This window comes from Eufriesea mexicana, unplaced genomic scaffold, assembly GCF_001483705.2.
Source record: "Eufriesea mexicana isolate 0111107269 unplaced genomic scaffold, ASM148370v2 scaffold5604, whole genome shotgun sequence".
Classification (NCBI taxonomy): domain Eukaryota; kingdom Metazoa; phylum Arthropoda; class Insecta; order Hymenoptera; family Apidae; genus Eufriesea; species Eufriesea mexicana.
The window spans coordinates 480,282-504,534 of record NW_016913537.1 but is presented as its reverse complement, the minus strand read 5'-3'; the positions used below and the strand labels follow the sequence as shown (position 1 = coordinate 504,534).

General features: G+C 43.1%; 1 long non-coding RNA gene across 1 annotated transcript; it reads left to right on the top strand.

The window, feature by feature from the left end:
* The first annotated feature begins 2,978 nt into the window (after nucleotides 1-2,978).
* On the top strand, nucleotides 2,979-5,028 carry LOC108552142 (uncharacterized). Its single transcript, XR_001890530.1, has 4 exons — nucleotides 2,979-3,050; nucleotides 3,119-3,241; nucleotides 4,372-4,507; nucleotides 4,675-5,028. It is a non-coding gene; the product is annotated as an uncharacterized LOC108552142 (long non-coding RNA).
* Nucleotides 5,029-24,253: the final 19,225 nt, after the last annotated feature.

Here is a 24,253-nt window from a genome sequence, read left to right as displayed (position 1 = left end):
GTGTCGGTAAAAACTATAACATTCGATAAAATATTAAGTTTAAATATTTCGATACAATAGACGATACGTGTGTGACACTTATTTTCTCGATCATAACCTCTTTCATACTTTTGCTCGAAAACAATATTTATATACATATATACGTGCACGTACGCGTCATATGTAATACAAAATCGAAGTTTATCCCAACAGTCACAACATCGGGAATATTCTGAACATTGTAACGAACAATTCTGGCAACAATATCGCAAGGCTCGAATCGGCGTGCACGATGTCTCGTAAGAGCAGGAGAGCGGAACTCGAACTGTCTTCTCCTTCTATTTGTCGGACTGTGCTCTCATTTGCTGGCTCTTGCGTCCCTCTGCGACTCTCCTTCTCTGTCTCTTTCCTCTCTGTCGATATCTATATACATACGTGTCGTTCTGTCCTTATCTAGCTTGCTTTACCAACGTATATATCGCATCGTTCTTTCTCTTTCTCTCAATAGGGTGAGATCGGGCCACGGACGTATTCGACAGGATTGGACCAGCCTCTGACGTCATTGCGTGGACCGACGTATCTCGTCGACGATTGTCGAAAGCATGCTGTTCTCGCGCCTCTATATATCTACCTACAGCAATCAGCGGCAAATTCAAACACATGATAAACTTAGATTTCTCCTGTATTGCATTAATCGAATGTTATTTTTCCCCCGATAATCGTGAATTTATGATCATTTAGAAAAATTATTTTGAATTCCAGCCAAGAATTATCTATTCGTGTGCTTTTTCCAAATTTCACTAAAATCTAAATTTCCCAGACAGAATTTAGGGGGACAGACTGGTATAAAAGTGGGAGACAAAGAAAGAAAAGGGACGAATTATTAATTTCGCTCATGAAGGCGAAGTCCTGGTGTTTTAAATATGGATTTTTACGGGTCGTGTATTCTTTATATACATAATATACACGTATAATATATATTTCTTTCTTTTTTTGTGTATATATATACATTCCTCTATTTCTCACGTACCGTCTAGCTTATTGCTGGTATTTTTCGAGCAACTGAGAAATCATAATACGTTTTATTAAATCACGAATTCAAATTCTCCTGATGTTTATTAATATAACGTTTATTATAATTCCAGCATTTCATTCATACTACTAATTGTAAGAGAAATTTTATTGCGAACATGGAATGTCATTTATTCCAAATAAAGAAGAATATTACTCGTGTCAACAGTAGAGTACGTAGCATAACGTTGGTATAATATTGGAATTATCTACATAATAATGATACTTGGAATGTTGACGTATGTAGATATTTCATCTCGAGCAATCGTTCGAAAAAGTTGCACTGGAAAAGTTGCAATGGAAGCGATTAAACGTAGAAATAACTTTGGAACCAAACACTTATAAATTTGTACAATTGAATATTTTACGAATTATTTTTCTACGATTTTTAATAAAGACCATTACTGTTCTAACTACCATTGACATCATGCTCGTAAGGACACGAGGTTCCCGAAAGAGAACAATAATCGACCTCGCTCAAGATGAATGACATCGAAGTCTGCGTAAGCGGCTACGTGCTCCGATGTTGAGGAACATCAGCAAGGGCGCTAGCCGCAGAAAACAGTAGAGGTTAGGTACGGCCAGGACGGTACGTTCCACGCAGTGGAGAGAAGAGTACCCGGAGAGAGCACCCGGGCCGGGTAGGTAGGTAGGTATACATAGGTAGGTAGAGCGCAGAGGCAGACGAGAAGAGACGACCGCTTGAAATCCCTTTCTCCTTCCCGCCTTTCCTGCCTGCTTCTCTCTACCGCCCGTCCGCCATGCCACTACGAGCGAGCGAACGTACAGCTAGGCCGGCACCGTCCTGTAGCCCATTTGGCATTTCCCCAGCTATAGCGGCGGTCCTGTAGCCCATCGTTGTTATCGTCCCGCAGCTGCATAAAGTCGGCTCTACCTCCCCTTACCCCTCTGACCCTCACCCATGCTGTCGACCAACCGCCCGTCCACTCCCCTCCTCGTTCTGTTTCGCTCACCTCGCTGCTCGACATCAACGTTTCTTCCTCTATCTCTCTCTCTCTCCCCTTCTCTCTCTATTCTTCCTTCTCTCACCAGCCTGCCGACCTGATCATGTTGCCCTCCTTCCTCCCCCCAGTCGTACCGACGCTTCGACCAATCCCCTTCCTTGTCGCCCCATGAGCTCTCGTTGTCCGCCGTTCACTTCTCTCTCCCACGAGCCTGCCAGCCTGACGTTTCCCCCACCATATTCCCACTACTACCAACATTGCCTTATTCTACATCGTTACCGCTAACTCACACATATACCATCAGCATTGGTACCACGTTTCTACAGCGACGCAACGGTGGCGCCGCCAGACAGGGACGCCTCGAAACGTTTTTACCCTCCTCTCTCCGCCCGTCTGATCCAAGTCCATATACCGCCGACGACGCCTGATGCTGCCGTGCTGCGGTATATACTCGCGCACCGTCCTTGTCGTTCTATCGATTCCCTCCCTTCCTCCTTCCTCTCTCACCCAACCTCTTCTCATCCTACTCGTCATGTGCCCCCTCTTTCGCTTTTCTCTCTGCGTCTCACTGGCAGCCAACTTGCCTGTCTGCTTGCCTGGCTTGCCTGACTGCCTTGCTCGTTTACTTACTTGCTTGCATGCTAGTCTGCCTGCTAGGTTGCTAGCCTGCTTGCTTGGCCCGCTTGCTTCGTTCAACCTCTACGTCGGTAACCTTGGTGGAGAATAACCCGCCGTTCAATTCAAGGAATTATGACGGCCCCTCGGTTTTCTCTTTTTCTATTTGCTAGCCCCTCTTTTTCGTTCTTTGTCACTAGTTTCCTTCTCTATCCCTCTTTCTCTTCTGCTTCGAGATGAGCAGAGAGTAAAGCCAGTTCTTTACTTTGCTCGTTGGCGCTCATCCGTGCTGATATTTACGCGCCTATGGGCCCCGTGCAGCGAGCGCCGCCATTACGAGAACTCCAGCAATGATGTCGTTCGATATACAAAGCAAGTTCTACGCCGAACACTCCGTCCTGGATATATGATTATGAACGGGTATTTTTACAAGTTGCTTGAAATGTTCGATTCGTAGAACGAGTAACGCGCACGGCGATGATTTACAGTGACTGTAAAGGGACCGTGCAATTTCGAAGATAAGGCGAGCTGGAAGAGATGCTTGTCAAGAATTACGGAAACAGCGCCATCATCTGACGATGGCGCGCACGAGTAAACGGATGCATTTCGAGGTTAGGTTCTTGCACTCTTGTTCATCCTTACTATTCAAATCGATATTTTCATTTGACGAATTTCAGAAATATTCGTAGTTATCGTAGCCAGAGATTTCTTCATATTCCTTGATCAGTTCGAGTATATAATTTTTCGACGTAAAGACGAACGATGGTCAACCGGTTTGAAGGTTAGATAAAGAAGGTACAGCGGAAATCAACGAACATTAACGAACACAGGGAACGAGTAATGGCGAGTATGATATTCGATCGTTAATTATGAATACTATTCTATGTATAGCTTTTACTTTGCGCACGTGTATTTCGAAAACGAGTAAAGATTATCCAGAATATATTTAATCTCTGCATTAATCTACTTTTTATAACTAATATCACGTGAAATTGCATTTCATTTTGAATGATGATAATCAATATAATAGTTTACCTACCTACTGTGCGTAATCGTGTAACGTAGTGCGTATTATTATAGTTATAATAATCAATTATATTGTTTCCTCACTTTTAACCGACGAACTAGATTTTGTAATAAAACTTCTTCCACACATAATTAGATAAACGGAGTTCTCGTCTAATGAATTGAAATTTATCGCCAGGATATCCTGAAACTATTCATTTATTTCGAGTGTATCATTGTATATTTGTCTCGTTTTCTTTATCTCGTTAAACATATGTTTATTTTGCGATGTTGATCAACGTCGTTGCATCTGTAATGCAATTACATTCGATGTACATATTCATTGCAATTAAATTTATATTATCGTAAAACGCACACGGGCAAAAGCAAAAGTAATTCTGCAGAGACTAGTAAAGAAACAAATACAGCATTTGGTACATAATCCCTGGCATCTAGACGCTAGTAGAACGGAAGCACGTTAGTCGTGTTTAAACGAAACTTTTAGCCTAATGAAATTTGAATTTAATTAGATAGAATGAAAAGTTAGTTTTATTAATTATCTCAGCCGTAGCCGGAAAGTAACGACGCAATTTCACGGCGCTCATGCCGATATGCACGAGCTCGCTTGTAAGTGCGGCGATGATCGCGGGAGAGGCATGAACGAGGCTGATCGTGTATATTTCGAGGAATAGGTGCAGCAATTATCGTCTCGCGTTAATTTTTGGTGGTTTTATAGATGGCTGCATTGGCGTAACCAGTCAATGATCGATCGGCTGGAAATCTCCGCAACGATACCGGGCAGAATTAACCCTTGAGATACTCTCCGTGTGTCTCACGGGCCCTTCAGTCACTTGAAATTATTGGCGAGCACGGTGAGTAATTGCACTTTCAATTGCTAAATTATTAATCCCGTCGCATCTCGTTTGTTACGTTCCGCGTTTCACTCTGTTATTGAAATCCGCCATCACGTTCTTTCTCCCTTTTTTAACAATACGCCGGATTAATAACAACAATGCTAACGTTCAAATTTCATTTTCAGGAGTATTCAGAGGCGATGTTTTCGCGTGGCTAATTAACGTCTCACACGAACGGATATCCAATTTTGCATCCTACGTGCGAACGTGAAGAGCGGATTTTTAATCGAGTCCAACGAAAGGAGGCATTAAACGATTCCAAAGCGTCCTATCAGGTTTTACGAGCAGCGTCTAAAGTTGTTTTACTGTTGCTGATATTGAGGTTACGCGAAACGCCGGTTCACCACCGACTATTCCAAGTATTTTAGTACGCTCGTTATTCTGTTTGTCTGGTAAACGCGCATAGAAATAGCGAATGATACAACTTTTTTCACGCGTTCTTGACCTTTCGACAGAACGACCGTCCTCCCCGCGCGTTCCTGTCAGTACAACCCTGTCGATTCGTAGGGTAGAGGATGTAGGATATCGTTCGCGCGACATCAGTGTCAGTCACTTGTTGAATGTCGGCCAGCATGTACGGATGAGCATCCGGCGTGCGTCCTTGCAGTGTTTTTCGCTGCAGCCGCGCGCATTTCTCCTCTCCGTTCGTCTGAGGTGTTGTACGATGCTTGGTAAACTCGGGTCGTCGTATAAATACCGGCGCACGACATTTTCAGAAGCGAGCTCGCTTGTGAAACAGAAATAATTTTGCGAAATAAATCGATTGTTATTACGTTTCATTCGCTGTCGCGAAAATTCTATGCACTTTCGGAGGAAACATCTGAGTAGATTCCGTTATTAGAAATAACGGAAGCGTAGTGTATCAATATGGAAATAATAATAATTAATGTTTAATACATGATGGAGACTGGGTCACTTATGGATAACGTTTTACATCTTTTCTTCGTAACATATTCGAGGAGTGGAAGTTTTTGGTCAATGTAATTATCGAATTAACGTTACCGAAATTTCATGCCCAATTAGATATTTTCACGAGTATAAATTAAGAGTCCCATCGAGTAATTTACGATAATGGATAATTGCGTGGGGGAATTTGTAAATAAAATATGCATTCGTCGTGTTCAGGAGTCGGAGGACTCCAATTTACATGGATCTCGTGTTCTTTACGTTTGACAGAGTACATAGCCTGATGGAGCGTTAGGATATGTAAAAAGTAAATCAAACACGTTTCATCCACAGAGGGATATATTACAGTGTATTATATTCACGAATGCATTTTCTTCTATTCTCAAGGTCCGCATGGCGCGTCTATTAGATGGTTATCAGAATAGGTCACTAGTTCCCGTTATTGTGCCTTGAAGTGGTGAAAAACAATCGAAATGTCCATTTTCGAAAATAAACAGAACGTTAAAATGTGAGCGTGGCTCGATCCGTCTCGTTGCACTTTCGCCTGTTTATATTAAAAAAAAATAAAATAGAATTTCAAGCAGCGAAATCTAACTCGCTTAAAAGTTTCGAAATATCGAGGAAAAAACGGGGAATATTATTTTCCCCTTGAATATCGTATTTTATAATCGCACCACGTCGATTCCATCGCGAAATATCAGAGATACTTCATCGAGCAACATCCATACGCGAGTTAATAATTCTTTGAACTATCTCGAGCAGTGGATTAATGCGTGGATTATTAACCGGCGCTAATCACGATTTTACGCCGATATATTTCGGAGAGTGACTCGATGGGATCGTTATTAATTGATTTCGAGAATGGATTGGCCGCAGATTTATCCTGGCAGATGTAATTCGGACGTTCGAAATTGAATCAAGACCGAGCGTTCTATTTTTGCGCCAACATCGCGATGCATCCGACGTAGTATGTACAAGCAGAGAAGAAATTCCCGTCTTCGTCTTTTAGACGAAACGTCGAGTTAGGTGGCTCCGGATGACGTTGGTCCCTCCACGCGATCGTTGTTACATCGATGACGAGGTACGCGAGGATTTTACAACTCGAAAGATTAAGCAGCATCGATTTTACGATTACGTTAATGATCCGCCTGCCCTCTTGGACGAATTAAATCTTAACCCTGGCACAGTAGTTCGGCTCGGGCTTCCGGTGACGGAATTTCCGTCGCGTCGAAAACGTGCTTCTCAGTTTATGTAAGAGAAATTTCGACAGACGTGCAGCTGGATTCGATATTCGCTTAATTAACCCCAAAAGCTTCTATCTTGCATGGGCTCTATCGCGGCGTTAATTGCTAATGTGTCTCTTTCCGTTTGTATTTCCCCGCCGAGTTTAGACGTTGAATTTAAAAGTTTCGCTTGTACCATTCGATCAAGGAAATTCGGGCTTTGCCCCCGTACCGATGCAACGCTGGTGCTAATTTGTCCGTTCGATCGAACGTCGTAAGTCTAAGTTCAGCTTCTGTACTATTAACGTGTTTGCCGTGTAGCCTGTTCATCGAATTATGTTGCAACGAATGTCGAATTCGTCTTGCTTGTAAATTTGTAAATTGTTAAATTTGCCTCCGACGCTTTTATGATTTCCGTATCGGGTTAATTTAGATTAGTTTCTTGCTCGCCATTTTTATTTTCCTTTTTTCGGGGCTGCGCGAACGCTGAAGTATTAAAATCATGGTTATGAAACGTCCATTGCTGGAGATAAAAATGTTTCGCTGTTTATACGCGACTTCACTTGCCAAAGCGTTAACGGTTTGGATAATTTGTATAATTGTATCTTCACCAGGAAATCACAAAGCTTTGAGCATCGTTCCCGTAGAATAAGCCCGAGATATCTCGTTTTTATAAATTTCCGGACTCCTTTATCGAATTTCAGAAGACACGGTCCGCGGCTTGTCTTTTGACAAATTATTTAAGTAGCGGAAAGTATGACGGTTAATTGAAGATTAGCCCGAAGCGTGTAATGGAATTCCATTCAGCTTCTGCGAAACGTACGTATGAATGTTACTATGGAGAAAGGTGGAACTTTCCGTTGTCAATGCTGGCTGCTTCTCTTTGTTTCTATTTAAAGAGAAACATTCCAGGGGAATACAACATTTTTGTCGTAAATATTACCGAGTTACATTCCAACGAATATTACGACGTAACATGAGAACTGCAGACCTGTACTTAAATATTTCTTTCCCTTGTAACATAAGAAATATTTTCTATGCAATCTGTATGACGTCGATAATCAATATATGCAAAATAATATACTGCAATATTAATCAAGGTAATAATAATTAAAGTAATAATTAAAAAATAATTAAAGACGAAAAACAGGAATATATAATTCCATTCGTAAAACCAAATATAATAAACGAAACATCGATTTCGTTAAAAGCAATCGTACGTTTTTATCAACTGCAAAAATAAGCAATCTAGAACCACTTATTTTGCCATACTTTCCAACAACGCACAGCATACCTTGATATATCTCTCACTTTGTCAAAACGGAAGACCAATATATCTACACATAAAAGTTATCAAGCAGATGATTTTAAGCAATTTTTCCCTCAATTTGCAAGATATTAGCAAAAAACGTTTCGCTATACCGTTACATTGAATTTCTACACGATTTACGCGCAATTACTGAATCATACTATCTATCAATACAGGTCTGTATTCCACGCACAGTGTTCAAATTTCTCTTTACCTAAATATTTTCCGTAATTCACCGAGGCTTTTCTGCCATTCTATTAACCAACGACGTACGACATATATCAGACTAAATTGCGAGACCTTAACATACGCCACCATGACCAGGTGTACAGTCATCGGTCGCTCGATGAAAACAGCGATGGTGGATCAGTTACTCGATTAAAATAATCGCGACACCGGCTCGCTGATGTACACCGTGGCAGTCCAGACCATCGTCGGATGCAACGCTGATACAATCGTGGTATGCTGTACGCGCGATGATTATACTCCTCGAAATCGACTGCTCTATCGGTGAACCGAGAGAAACGTGCGGGCAAAGCATTGTACTTGAAAGAAAAGGAAACCAGGCTTTTTAGCTAGTTACCGAGGCCTTTGTCCCCCCGTTTTGTAGGTGCAAGGTGGCTTAACCGCGGTTTTAAAGGATTTCCATTGTCACCGGGGGGGTTGCACTTGTTTGCAGAAGTCGACCTTATTCCGACTCGTCCGCTTTTTCAAGGTGTATGTGCGTAGACAGGACGAGAAGGGACTGCGTAACGCGAGCTCGACTTTAATGTGACCTCATGACCCTTTAAAAGGAGACGACCTCCTCTCCGAATGCGAACTTTGATTTCTCTTTCCAATAGCCAAGATGGGGATTCCAGTTGCACGATTTTTTCCCCCGGATGCGAAACGCTGCCAGAGACTTCCGGTGGGATTATTTTTCCTGTAACTATAAGACGGAACGTCGAATATCTCGAGCGGAGTAAACTTTTCCACGCCATTTTTCATTCTTGGCATTCGAAATATCATTTGTAAGATTTGCAGGATTTCCGGGGGTTTCTCAATTTTCAATTTCATGTAGGGACAAAAATTTAGGGAAAATTTATAAGCACGCAGAAATAGTATAATAATTGACATGATACCTCGCACATCGTTACATTATCTTAAATTTGATGTATTAATTAATATTCATCTTCGAAATTTTATCAAATGGCGACTAAAGAGGGCCTCTCGAATGTAAAGGGTTAATAGGCCATTTTTCATAGGCCAGTTTTCAATTTTCAATTACATTTAGGGACGAAAATTTATAAGCATAAGTAGAGTCCATTTTCTTGGTGTCCTCTCAGTTCTAAAAATGGCGCTTCGTCGATGTTAATAGTTAATTTTTCTTAGTTCTTAGTTCGAGAGAATATAAAAGATAATTCTTTAAAAAATATTATATTAAATATTATTTATTTATTATTCGTAATTCCTTTGCCTTTTGGCCTAAGTGGCTTTTCAGTTTTCAATTTTTAATTTCATTTAGAGACGAAAATTTATAAGCACAAGCAATCCATTTTCTTGGTGTCTTCTCAGTTCTAAAAATGGCGCTTCATCGACGTTAATAGACCATTTTTCTTAGTTCTTAGTCCGAGAAAATATAAAAGATAATTCTTTAAAAAATATTATATTAGATATTATTTATTTATTATTCGCAACCCCTTTACCTTCTGGCTTAAGTATGTCTTCTATGAGATTATTAATACAAATATGTAAAATAAGCTTAATACCAGATCCTCGACCTCATCTGTTAATTCTTTAATCCTCTGATCAGCCGAATACAAGATTTTGCTGTCAAATTACAAAAAGTGGATGATTCTCGAACAAAGCAGCTCTCCCCGAGAGTTTCTTTCTTTCTGTCGAAATGAAGGATTCGATGGTCGAACAGGCCTAAGCTGGGCTGAAATGTTGTGCGACCTACCTGAAGTGCAGGGGTCGAGTTTACTTCGAAATATGGGCGCCCACTGGCAGTTGTAGCCTAAGTTCAGAGCCGAGTTCAAACAGGTCTGAACCCTCGGTCCCGTGGCCCATTATCCCGAAAGGGCCTTGGAAATTCCTTTAGCCCGTGGAATTGGTGGAGTCGAAACTTTGTGTCCCCGTATCCGATGTGGTCGTAGCCGACCCTAAGCTTCGACCCAAAAGACGTTTCACGTGTATATGCTTCGGCATGTTTAAGCCTTCTGCCTCCTCCGCGTCTTGGGATCACAGGTGGAAGGAATGCGTTTGGATCTCGTCACTGGATGAACGCAGTTCACTTTAACAGCACATGGTCGCCCCTCTTTCCACGATTGCTTCTGCGTTATGACGACGGGCAATTGTATCAGGCGACTTTTTACCTCGCATTCCTTCGGTACCTGTTACGTCTCGTTGTTTCCAAGCATACAAGGTTGTTGATACACGTTTAAGTATATATATTAAGCGTGGTTATTAATCCCGAAATGGTAGGGTACACCGAATAATGGTACGGTTATTCTACCGCATGATCATATGGGAATTATGTACCTCTCTGCCTCCTTTTTCCACTTTTCAACCAGACGAGTAGAATTAATAACGAAGGCACTGGTAAATGCAATTTTCCAATTGTTCGTATATTGATTTGATCCCAACAAGGATACTTCCGGATCGATTGGTCGGTGTGGTTGTATTCAAAGTGAGAACTTCAGTTGCCATGAAATTATTTAGTACACACGTGTTGTAAATAACCGGCGATTATTTGGTACTGGAAATGGAATAATTTTCTAAATTCGTCGAGTTAAATCTAATATTTAGAATTTAATATCTAGATGTACAGAAGGTTTGAAATATAAGTTGCAGGTACTAAAGGACCTGGTGGAGTTTCTTTTATTCGAGATGAAAATGTAATTTCGGTAGTTACGAGAGGCGTTATGTAATTGTTATTTCACCGACGTTCAGAGCCAGGGACATCATCCCTGACGAGAACTATCTTTATGCAGCGTTAAACGACGGACTATCGGTATCATCGAAAACTTAGGACACTTAGCGACGATGCAAAGGCTGGCTTGCTTATCACTGTGCAAACGTTTGCACGGAGCAAGAACTAGGACGAGGCTCGTGGGGAAAAAATCACGCGTGTCACCGTATTACGTAGTGACTACCTGTTCTTTACGTAATGCTACCCGTAGTTGTGTCTCGGGAATCTAGAAGTAACGCGTTTCTTCGCAGTGAACGAAGAAATAAATTCGCTAAGTGTTCGTTCCCATGGATTTGCAAGAAAAGTTTATAAAAATTGAAAAAGAAAAGCAAATTTTAATTGTCTATTGAAGAAATTACATTTGATATTTATTTATCAATTTTGTTCTGTTTCGGTGTCATAATAGATGGAATATTTATTACAATTTGAATATATCAATGTTAGAAGGTTTAAGAAAAAAATTTGGTAAATTTAATTTTTAAAAATTATTTGGAAATAATTTATTATTACGCTTGGATTAAAAATCCCATCGATTGTATGTACCAAAATTAAACGCGTTTTTCGTCAATATTTGTCACGTGTCTGGAACTCTGCTTTAATCGATTTTGGAATTTGCACTATTAAACTTTCCGTTGTATTTTCTATTCGATTCCATTTATCCTGTAAATGCTTTCACGAGTCGGATAAACATTGAAATAATTCAAGGTCGTCTTAATTAGCCACGAAAAATCGTGGAAAGAATTTCCAATTTAATTTTTCGTTGACAAATATTTTTCTTCTGTCAAGTATATCGACGAGTAGTTGAAAATTCGCTGTCTGTTTATTCAATGTTTAACGCGATAGTGCACGGTACTTTGTTTCCTCCATTTTCATTCTTTATTCCTTTTAACGCGATCGCACGCATTAGGGTCAGTAGGGTGCACCACTTTGTGTCACCATCTTGATTCATTACGCAGGAATCCCCGATTCGTGACTGGAGGTCGTTAGCACGAAAACCTGTCCGCACTTTTGATGAATTATTATTTTTTTTTTTTTCCATTAATGCTCATTCCGACATTCCACGCAATGAATACGAAATGCGCTCGGTTCCTGGTTCGAAATATACGCGTGTCGAAATAATTTATTAAGCGTTATATGCGATATCCATTCTTTAAAAAAATTTCAATGGCCACTGTATTCGATTAAAATGGAAAAAGAATTTTAAATATAATTTATCACGAGTCATTAAAGAAAATGTTCGCGCAGTTTCGTAATATATTATATTAATTTTCTCCCGTTTTTCCTTTTTTTTTTCTTTCATTTCTTCAAACGAGACGTATTTGGTACGTTTACGAGACAATCAGTACTCGACGACAGCGTTCCAAAACTTCCATTGTGCTTCCCATTCTGACTCGCGCGACACCTAAAATCTCGATCGATTTTACGAGCAGATTTGTTATCGTAAATTCTCGTTAATCCGACCGTAATATTCGGATCAAGAGTTCTCCGGATGCCGCGTGGCACGCGTAAATCCGAAATTTACTTTTACCCCGCGAAAACGCAAAAAAGGGCAAACGAAGATGGAAAAGAGCGAGGGACAGAAAGAGAGAGAGAGAGAGAGAGAAAGAATTACAGAAAAGAAAGAATTGCGGTTCTTCGTCATGCTTAACCGCGGCAATTTTTCAGGAACACTTTCTGGGTCAGAGAATTTTCTTTCCGGCTTTATTCACGACGCGGTAATTGCATCGTAGTCAAAAAGTCAATTTAATTAAGGAACAACGAGCGGTTGATGTAAGGCGGCGAGACTGCGGGATCGGCCTCAAAAAAAGAAAAAGAAGGAAGAAAATAAAAGGAAGGAAAAACCTTTAAATTTTCATAGAAGCCACTTTAACCTCTCAATTTTCAGCCAATAATATCGTCAACCTTCCATCGACCTGCCTCCCGCAACTTTTCTCATCGCCACGCCGTGAGATAACCAAGCTATGCCTGCTTTCGAATTAATTCCCTAACGCAGCGCCCTCTAAGACCGACCTAACCTATACCGGAATTAAGCAAACGAAAGAAGGAAGGGAATAGGCGGAAGACGAGGAAGGAGACGTAATTTTTGCGACAAGCCGGTTCTAACCCTCGGGATGACGTCACGGGTAGCCAGTTCTGCGAAAAGTTTCTCGATCGCGTCCCCTCCGTCGGTAAAGCAGGCAGGAAGTTACAAGGACGGTGGGGTTCCCCTTTTTAGGGTGGTCGGTTTTAGGGCGGCTATTGGGAATCCCGAGAAGCTCCTCGCCTAGGAGGGGAGTTTTTTGTCGCGTCTGTATTCTCTCGCGGCGCCGAGGGGGCGCTTTTTAAGCACTGCACGACGTGGCAGGACTACCACGCGAGTTTCAGTCCCCGCCTTTAATCCGTGTTACCAATTTTTTCCACCGCCGCGAGCTCCGTCGCGCGCTCGTTTTCCCGCGCTTTTCGCCCGGTCAAGTCCGCAATCACGGAAATACCAACGGGATTATTTACCTTTCTCCGTGCGAGACTATGACCGTATGTCGCTCCGCTTTGACGTTGAACCTGACACACATTCCTAATGTCTTTCCCGCCACGTTCGTTTCCCGTGGTATTGTTGCAAATGGAATACCGAGGCACGGGTTTTACCGCCGCAATTTGTGCCCAATTGGGCCCGTTAGCTTCCTATACTCCTCGTCGCTCTCGCTCTATCCACGCGTGCTTCTTGCGCGCGCGTTACGACTGTAATAAACCCACTGTCATTAACGATATCATTATTATCGCCGCCATTGCTCGGTTTTAGTGGGCCCGATAGTTTCTCGAATGGGGGGACAGATGATTCTGCTTCACCGAATGGGTACGATCGATCGTCGACATTCGCTCGTTTATCCATTCAGGACATGTCAATAATTATTTGGAGATTATTATTTTACAAGGAACGCATCGCGGTTGAGGTTATGTTACTTATTTGGCCAATTAAGCGATGACTCGAGGAATGAGATTTAGGTTGCAAGTTTACTTTATTAAATAATAAGCGAGTGACATGTCCTGATGTCTAATGAGAATAGATATCAGGAAATTTCGCCAAGTGACAAATAAACCATTATGACATCGCGAACGTGTAAGGTAGAATTGCTTTGGCAAAATTCCACTGCATTTTTAACCGACATACGACTTCTAGAGTATCGGATATTCGACAAAGGTATTCGAAAAGATGATCGCGTGGCTAATTTAATTTTCCCGCGGCTAACAGGACAGATATGTCCCACTCAAGTTTCCACACTGTACGTGACATGTCTCATCTATTTTTTGGAACTCTTTGGACACATATGTTCTACTTCAGGCACTCCTGGTTCAGCTACTTCTACTCTGGCACTCGAACTGCGTGTGACATGTCCAATCGTATTTTCCTCTTTGTAAAACAATTCTGGTAGAATCCCTTCAGCGGACACGTACGTTCGCCAAGTATGAAAAGCAAATGAAAAAGAAATTTTCATCTGTGTAACGACGATAAACGAACACGTGGAAACATTTCCAGAATTTTAGGGGACTATACTGCCAAGGTTTCCAGAATTTTAATACCACCCAATCTACCACCTGCTGAATGATCAAATTAACATTATACACTTCCTGTATGTACAACCTAATCCCATGCCTCGTATGTATCTCTTCCCAAACCACATACGGTCACCGTTTAAGTGACATCTCACCCAACGACAAGCGTAATCGACTTACGGGGATCCCCTAAAAACGTACATGTCCAAGGTCCTTTCTCTGCAGCCAACCGGAAGAAGAAGTTGGTACGCACGTTGTAACCCAAGAGCGTGTGCGCATTGGATGGGACCGGTTGGATAAAGTTCCTTATTATCCGGCTGAGGGTCGGTGGGACGGGTCTTGTAACTCTTGTAAATTCTCTGGGGCCGGCGTTCACGAACGTTGGACTAATTTTGTCTGGTGTGTCGCAACGACGCCGTATTAGAATAAACCCGTTTGCCCGAAATTGCGTCGCATCACGTACGAGAGCGTCGCATGCCGCGTGTAATCTATGCATCGGCGCATCTTCTCCGTGGGCAATAACTAGGCAACCTCGTCAGTGGAAGGGCCCCGGCATTTAGGGCTCCACCGACGGCATTGTTATCCACGTGAAACGGCTTCTTGTAATTTTCGGCATCGTCGAGGTTTATCCCGTATCTTTCTTGAAATTCCCGTGATCCGCGTGCTCGTTTGTCTCATTACCGAGACGAGATCTTCGTGCTTGGCAATCTGCTCGTCTTCTTCAACTAGCAGCAGTCCCTTGGTGCGCCTAGTTCGCGGATCGTCTTGGACTCTCGTGCGATTTCTCCTAGTGCGATTATTAATTACGCATTCATTCTTTCTGCGACATTTCGCGTTTTGTCATTATAGAAGATTCTAGGAATGCAAGGATTCGCGAGGAATGTATTTTTCTGAAGATTGAGGATGGTTTCTTTGAGGATTTTATTGACACTGGTAGCACTGGTTCGGGTTATATTTCAATTCTTGCATGGAGTTTTTAGGTTCGTGATAATTTCGATGAATGGATAAAGCTTCAATTGTACAGGGAATTCTGACTGTGGTATGAGTGAAGAATTCAAATGAAGCAACTGTACACCTGTTTTCGCTCGTCTTTATTATATTACAATAGAGTATAATTATTTTTGACGAATCGTTGAATAGAGCTTGTATCTTTGTCATAATTAATTTCTTCGATCTATGGTATTGACATTTTAAAATGGAACATAGGACTTAGGCTACTCTCATAATCACTGGCCCAATTTTTCTTCGAAGCTTTCATTTGAAATAATTTGCGGTTCATCTGCGTTCCATGAATTTGGATTTTTGGAAATAATTCACGAATTTGAATTTCTAGTAATTAATTCTGAATCTTCGTGAGACACTAATTTGGATTTTTGGAAATAATTCACGAATTTGAATTTCTAGTAATTAATTCTGAATCTTCGTGGGACACTTGTAAAGGCTTCGGAATTTTGTAACACCTTAAAATCATTCATCGAGAACGTTCCTTAATTTATTCGCATCGGTAGACTTGTATATGTAAATCTTTGACTGAGATGCACGTGAGTCTTTAGATCAGGTATCAAAATAAACGGATAAAACACGGTAGATATTTCGCTTCTCTTTAGACGTGTCATTACAAGTACTCGCAATTTAAAAAATCCCACGAATTTGACCAGATACACGCGTAACATTCGGCTGGAAATGTAGCGATGCGAATGAGTTAGCTGTACAGCGAATAGTTTGCATGTTGCATGTTTTTTATAGACTTCAATTTCACTAATCACACTGGAACATTAGACTAGAACACTCTGAAATAATAAAAATAAACTGCAAAAATATCTTCATACGGACGAATACTTAAATTTTAATTTAATTCAAAAATTCGAAATAAAAGAAAATAACCGTATTATCATACGAGTTGCTCAGAAGCCAATACGGTGAAGTCGATTTTTAGATATTTCCTGATATTCGTAAAGTTTAATGGAATAAATAATATTCCTTTTAGTTATTAAAGAATTTACTCGCTACTTCGTTTTTTTTTTAGATTTAAAAACCCTTTTTGAAAAAAGAAAGTATTTATATTAATGCGTTATATTAACCCTTTGGGTTTTAATGGAATAAATAATATTCCTTTTAGTTATTAAAGAATTTACTCGCTACTTCGTTTTTTTTAGATCCAAAAACCCTTTTTGAAAAAAGAAAGCATTTATATTAATGCATTATATTAACCCTTTGGACTCGAAGATTTCTTCGTTGCGAAGATGCAATTCGAAGCTCTTCTTAGATTTTTATAAGCTCATTGATACTCTTTATGCTAACATTAAAAAAAGGAAATCGTGAATTTGCGTGAGAAACGAACGAATAGAATAATTTTATTTCGATGTTCTTAATATAATTATCATCGTCCATTGTTTAAGTTATAGCCTTAAAACAAACGGTGACTGAGAGTCACCTCTCGAGTGCAAAGGGTTAATTTTCTCAATTTCTGTTTTCTGGACTTAACTATTTATATTGCTTCTGAGCGAGTCATAATTGTTATTCTCGAATAATTGCAAATGGAAAAAATTACTATCAAAAATGAAAAATATAATTAATAAAAAAGAAAGGAAACACAAGAAACGCGATTATTACACGGTCTAGGAAAAATGCAAATAATTCCTTTGATCCTGTAGTTGCAATAATTATTATACCGATGATACGCCGTTCTCGTTCACCCCAGGTTTCCTTTTCCTACAAAAAGCATCCATCATGAACGGGGTTAATACACCTAAGACTGAGCATTAGACATCGCGCGACCCTTTTTATTTTTCCAAGAAATCGATACGACGACGCCCGACGTGGCGGACGAAAAAACGGATTCGTGACGCGGAAACGTTTTGTCGCCGTTCCACGGAGCCGGTCAACGACTTAAACATACGAAAATCGATACAAATGCGATCGTCCTTTCGAAATATACCCGCGCACCGTGTGTACCCGCCCCGGTCGGTCCGCCCACCCATCCGCATCCCTGCTTCTCATCGACCTTCGATCCCTTCCGCCGCCATCGATCCATGCCATCCCTTCGACCGCGCGAGCCAAGAGGATTCGAAGTTGCATAATTAATTTTTCTATAAATCTCTCGCCAAGGAATATCGCGAAATTTCCTCCCCGGGTAATATCAGCGGAGCTTAGCGAGGAGAGGAGAAAACTCGAGGAGAGAAAATTCCCCTACCGCGAGCCGAGTCTCGAGCGAGGGGTTAGGGCGAGTCGGAGAGCAAGAGACGGAGAGAAAAATCGAGAGAGAGAGAGGGAGAGAGAGTGAGAGAAGGGGAGGGAAAATCGACGAGAGGGTGGCAAAGGAACGGGACAGAGGGAGAAAAGGAAAAGATGGAGCTGGCTGGTCCCCGAGCGCGAGAGAGACTGGTTAAGACGAGGAAAAACAGGCGAGAGAGGGAAAAGGAGAGAGGTAGAAGGAAGAAGAGACGCGAGAGAGGGGAGGAGAGACTCGGAGAAGGGGTAGATAGAAGTCGAATCGGGGGATGCTTCTTCCGCTATGGTCTTTCGCGTCCTCGGGCACTGCGGGAGAACGGTTCTACGGAAGGAAATAATATTCTTAATAGAATATGAGAAAGCGTGCATTTTCTCAAGATACTCGCGAAAGACTGACTACATTTTAGAATCACGATTATCCCGGAATCTAACCGTAAGAGGTGGCGTGAGTCGGGTGGGTCGGGCTACGCGGGGAACCGGGTTCACCGGGTGCCTTTACCACGGCGAAGTCACTCGGCGGGCTTTTTATTCTCATCGATAACATCGGATTAGGGCAATGGAATTAACGTTTCTTTCGTTTCGCCATTATCGTCCGTAGTCGCGAAGAAAGCTCATATTGAAATTAAGGAAAGAAATCCTTTCTGCGAGATTGCGTTCCGAGGGTTGCGCCTCGTGGCCGGCAAGAAACCCGGGGATGATCGGATCGAAAATAAGCGGAGATCAATTTCCACCACGCCATAGCGTTACTTCGTTTTCATTTTTTTTTCCCCACGTTCTTCTTTTTCTCTTCTGCCTTTTTCCCCCGGTTTTCTCTTTTCTTTTTTTATTTCGAACACACTTCAGCCGACGACGGCGTGTAATTGACCCGCTGACTCATTAACCCTATCACGCAGGACCCGTGCAGACTCGATGTCACCCCGATTTTCGCCTCGTTTCGCCCGACCTTTTTCGCTGGTTTTTTCTCTCTTCCCTGGCTCGGTCGTCGCGCGCCAGCCTTCGTTCATCCGTGTTTACAGTCTCTTTGCACACAATGTGAGCACGGAACGCGGGCCGGAGGGGGGTGAGGATTTTTTTATTATTTTTAATTGCAGCGTTCATTATCCGATGCAAATTAAGATAATTAGGCGGCCGAAGAACGCTTTTATTTTTCACTCTCCGACCTATCTCTCCCTCTCTGTCCCCCTTTCCGCTTACCCCGCCTCGTATCGGCCGTCGTTGTCCCTCTTTGTCCGTCGCGTGCTCGTTGTGCACCCCGCTTTTGCTCACCCGACTCTCGTCACCCCTTTCGCTAGACTCGTATCACGTTCGTTTCTTCTCCCCGGCACCGTTTCATCCCCTCCCGCTCTGTCTGTCTTCCTCCGACCGTCTGCCACCCGGTTCGCTCCCTTCGTCCCGGTGGTTTTTGTATCTTGTTCTTTGGTGGCGCGCACAGCGCCACTATTTTAATTCTCTGTTCCCCTGGTTTTTCTCTTCTTATGACCGGCCGACGACGCGGTGTCGCCGTGCTTTTTACGCTTTTTCCCCGATGCATTCAGCGCCGCTTTTACCGGCGCGTTTCTGTTTCAAGCGTTTGTAACCTTGAAGCGGCTATTCCCGGCTAAATTAGGGGTTTCATTCATGCGGCAACAAGCATTCTCCCCGGTCCTTTAATTTTGTAATTAGCTGCGGAAGGCAGCGTCGAAACGTGGCATCGGTTTGTCTCTTTTCCGCTCGGTTCGTTTTTCGGTACAACGAAAACTCCGGGTGGTTACGTGGACCCTTTGTACATCACAGGACTCTTTGCAGTTCGGAGGACTCTCTGTAATCCATGGGACCCTTTGCAGGACTGTTTACTGTCCGGAGGACTCTTCGCGATCCATAGGACTCTTCACGGTTTCGAGGGCTCTCCTCGGTCCACGAGTTTCTTTATAGACTAGGAGGCTTTTTACAGTTTAGGAGACTCTTCGCAGTCCAGAGGACTCTTTACACTACAGGGGATTTTTCGTAGTCCGTAGGACACTTCGTAATCTATGGAACGCTTCGAAATCCATAGGACTCTTAGCAGTCCATAGGATTCTTCACAGACTAGTAGATTTTTCGCTGTCTAGGGGATTCTATACAATTCTGAGGACTCTCCGCAGTCCAGAGGACTCCTTACTAAGGACTTTCCGCAGTCCAGAGGACTCCTTACAGTCCAGTGGACTTTCAGTAGTCCATAGGACTTTTCGTAGTCCATAGGACTTTTCGTAGTCCATAGTATACTTTACAGTCCAGTGGACTCTTCACAGTCCATAGAATACTTAACAGTCCAGTGGACTCTTCACAGTCCATAGAATACTTAACAGTCCAGTGGACTCTTCACATTCCATAGTATACTTCACAGTCCAGTGGACTCTTCACAGTCCATAGAATACTTCACAGTCCAGTGGACTCTTCACAGTCCATAGAATACTTCACAGTCCATAGAATACTTCACAGTCCAGTGGACTCTTCAGAGTCCATAGAATACTTCACAGTCCAGCGGACTCTTCACAGCCCAGAGGACCCTTCACTGTCCAATGGACTCTTTGCGGTCCATGGGATTTTTCGTAGTCCATAAGATACTTCACAGTCCAAAGGACTCTTCGCAATAAATAATAATCTTCCCAGTCCAGTGGACCCTTCGCAGTCCATAGATCCCTTCGCAGTTCATAGAACTCTTCGCATTCGTAAAGATTCTTCGTAGCCGAGACGATCCTTCGTGCTTGTCTTCGAAGGACCGACATTGATATACCGTCTCGGCGGAATGGAAATTCGGTTCCATTCTTTCTGCAGCGTCGTTTCAACTTCGTTAAAGGGTGTCGCGTTCCGAAGTTGAAACTTTCGGCCCGGTGAATCACCCCGTGCTGATCCTTCCTGCTCCCTTTGTGCCCCGAGATCATTTCATTTCCTTCGCTTTCCCTTTTCTCTCGCCCCGTGCTTTGACTCCCACGAACGTGGCAAACACCCCGCTTCCTCTTCGACCTTCTTAGCCCCGTTTTTTCTCCCGCCAGCTCCTTTGAGCGCCGCCTATGAATACACAGATGTCGCCGGTTAGCCGCGATTTTCGTCCATCTTACCCACTCGTTACCGCGAAACCGCCTTCCCTTTAGCCCCTTCCGACAACCGACGTGTTTGACATTTCTTCAGAGACGAGTGTATAGTCTTTGTAGCCGAGTGCTTTGTTTCGTGACAACGATGGCGCTCAAAGTCACTTTGGACCACGGTTTCTTTGCACCGCGGAACGGATCCCGCTCGCCACGGATCGTTGAACACTGTTCGGCCCTCTGCTGCGGACCAAGGATTCCTCCATTAGCGATAATTATTTTCATATCTCCGCGGCACTCGTTTGTCCGGATAAACGCCCGTTTTGTCCGTGCAACGCCCTTCGTGACTTTTGGACGCCGGTTTCTTTGAATCGCTCCAAGGTTTCCCCTCGAACCGATTGTTAAGTATCGCTTTTATTTTTTTCCCGCACTCCCTTGCAGCGCAGCCAGCCACTTTCCCTTTGCTCTTCGAGCAAGTGCTCGTAACACTGCCGTATAATTACGTCTATAATTATTCGAGAAGAATAACGCACTCGGCGCAGCGATCGCAACTTTATGCACAGCTTATTGGGCATTCGAGTGCGCGTTGCACTTTGCGCATTTCTCTTGCGTTTTCGCTGTTACGTTTAACTGCTCCGGCATAATGACACATGTGGGGTGTTGCGGAAGAAAGGTCCAGGCTCCCCACGACCTGCGACAAACAGAAATAAATTTTTTCACCCGGATAAAACGTAATTCTGTAGCTCTAATTTTACAGCCTTCCGATGAACGCACGCGTGTATCTTCGAAATGTATGTGCTTACATCTTATCGAGCCAATTCTCAGTGCAGAGCGGTGATAAATAAACAAACGTGTACATATTAAATATAATTGGTCAACGAGGAAATAAAATGAAAATAATTCCTCTGCTACAGAGACCTCATACGTGACATACACTCTCATTTAAATAAATATGTTTTCGTACTCGACCGGTTGCATTTAATCTTAGCTCCACTTGTTCTGAAAGTGTAAGCCGCTTAACGTTAGATTAAGTGCTGATTAAAATTCGATTAATCCGCCGTGAAACCTTAAACAACGGAGATCGATGTCGAGGAAAGAACGCAGGGCGGTCTCGATTTATTATCTTCGAATTTATTTCTATTTAAATTAAAGCGATAAATCAATTCGCGTTATAGCCCGTGCACTATGTTGATTTATCGTTTGAATAAAACACCGCGACTAAAAAGTTTATCCCGATCAAGTACGTTTTGTAAAATTATTATTGCACGCCGCTTATAATATTTTCATCGAAAACAGATTCGATCTTGATGTCCGCGCGGTGTACGCGCGCGGGTTCGATTTGCGAATTTATAATCGCGACCGATTGCTACAAAATTACTGACACGTTACGCTCGTTATTATTACCGTGGTAATTATTATTATCGATATAAGGTGTGAAAGAACAGGTGACAGTTGGGAATGGTATCGCGGGATCGGGGTCTCGGCGTGGAGAGATCGAGCGATCTCTAGCGGCACGCTCGTTAACTTCCCGCGGGCCTCCACCTTGTCGCACGAATGGCCGACGACTTCCGGTGTCGTCGGTCCCACGAACGGGCCCATTGCGAGCACGAGGTGCAAAACGGTTCAGTGATCCGATCGTTCGGCACATCGGACCACCGTCGACGACCAGCTAAGTTCCACGCAACCCTCCTATCCTCAACCTATCGCACCTCGGCCCCGTTTCCGTTAACCCCGTTCTCCATCGGCATTTAATTTTCGCCTGTATAATTAATAGAAGCCAAATTCGCGAGCGAAACGACTCGCGCGTTTTCTTTCGTCTATTTTTCATCCGCGATTTAGTACCAATTAAATTTATCGGGCAAAACAAGCGTGCACTTCGCTCGTTCATTTTTCACCTTTTCTCTCCCTCTGTACCCCCCTCCCCCATCGAGATTAAATCGATCCGGTCGTATCGACGGGGCGAACAAGAATTTCATATTTTGGTATGCCGCGTTAACGCGGCTATAGAAATATTCGAAAAGTGTTTATAATTATAGTTGGACCGCGTTAAAGTGACCCTCCGTGCCCGTTGCGCCCCGGGGGTGGGGAGAGTTTAGCCGGCGAGATTTACGAAGCAATGCGTTATCAAAAGTTTAACGAACGAGCCACCGTTAGCATTAAATTAAAATCGATGCCTCGAAACCGCTCATTTGGCTAGGCCGGGCCATCGCCGATTTATGCGCGGCTCGTGCGATACGTTTCAAGGTCGCAGCGAGTCTCGCCCTGCCTTTTCCCACGATCTCTCCCCTCGCCGACGCAGTTCCGACCGATTCACTCGAAAGCTGCCGAGACGCCGTCACTTCCGGCCAATTTCGAAAACACGCGGCAAACGCGGCCCGCGCGATACCGGTCGCTTGGATCGGCTTTGAATCGAATATGCGATACGGATTACGATATTAGTTATATCAGTCTTAATATTAATTAATTTTTGACGTAATGACGTTAGTAGTGACAAATCGATTTGATGAAATGACCGGTTTGGGAGCTTCCAGGTTTAGAGTCATCGAAAGTCTCGGATCGGATGCGAGTTTGAGATTATCGACGTATAAGATGTTACGTGTAATCTTCCAAAATGGTTAAAATGATATGCGTATAGAGACGCGGAAGGGAAAGACTCTGTGAAAGAGAGAAGAGAGTGAGCCCAAGAAATAAGCACGAACTAAAATCGGTTAGCAAGGGATCATAGACGATTTAACTTAGAAGTTTCGTTATAGTCCATAGTCTATCATTCCCTGGTCTAACTCTCGATGTTGTAATAGATACATAGGTTACCAAAGATTCCTTCGTTTCGCTGAAATATGTTTTCGATCTTGCTCCACTGGCGGCACCCGTACGTTCCACTCGAGAGAGCGCAGCATCGCTAATCCCGGCGGTGGAATTAAAAATTAAAATTAAACATTATCTGGTCGGTGAATCGCGTTGGAAATAATTCCAAGCGCACGAGGTAGCCGGCCGCGTATGAAGGAAACAGTTTTTGCTATGTGCCGGCGAAAAATAAACGCGAACGATTGATAATTACAAGGTGGATCTCCTCTAACAGTAAAACGATTCCTGGACCGCTGCTCTGTTACGGAAATGCTGCACCGTTAACGCTCGATACGATTTCACGAGGACGTAGAATCGGGAAGAAGAGGACGGTCGGCAGATATATTACGCGTGGTCGAGGTGACTCCGTGACGTGACGGTGTGTGGATGATCCCGGGGAAACCGGGAGACCGGTGGTTCTGGCCGTGGCAAGAGGCTCGGAGCTAGGTGGCCGGTGTGGGCGTCACGCATCAGCTCCCAACAGGAAGCCATGCCTACTTGCACCGAGTTCGAGTTGCACAGTTTTCCCTGTGCCGTGGCTCCGCTCGGCCTACCCCTTCCTCGTGGCCGTTACCTCGCCCTGCACTCGATTTAAAAGTTAAACCGGCCACTTTGTGACTCGACCGTGAACCAGCAACGCTGTCTGCACGTGCATCTCGCCGTCGTGGA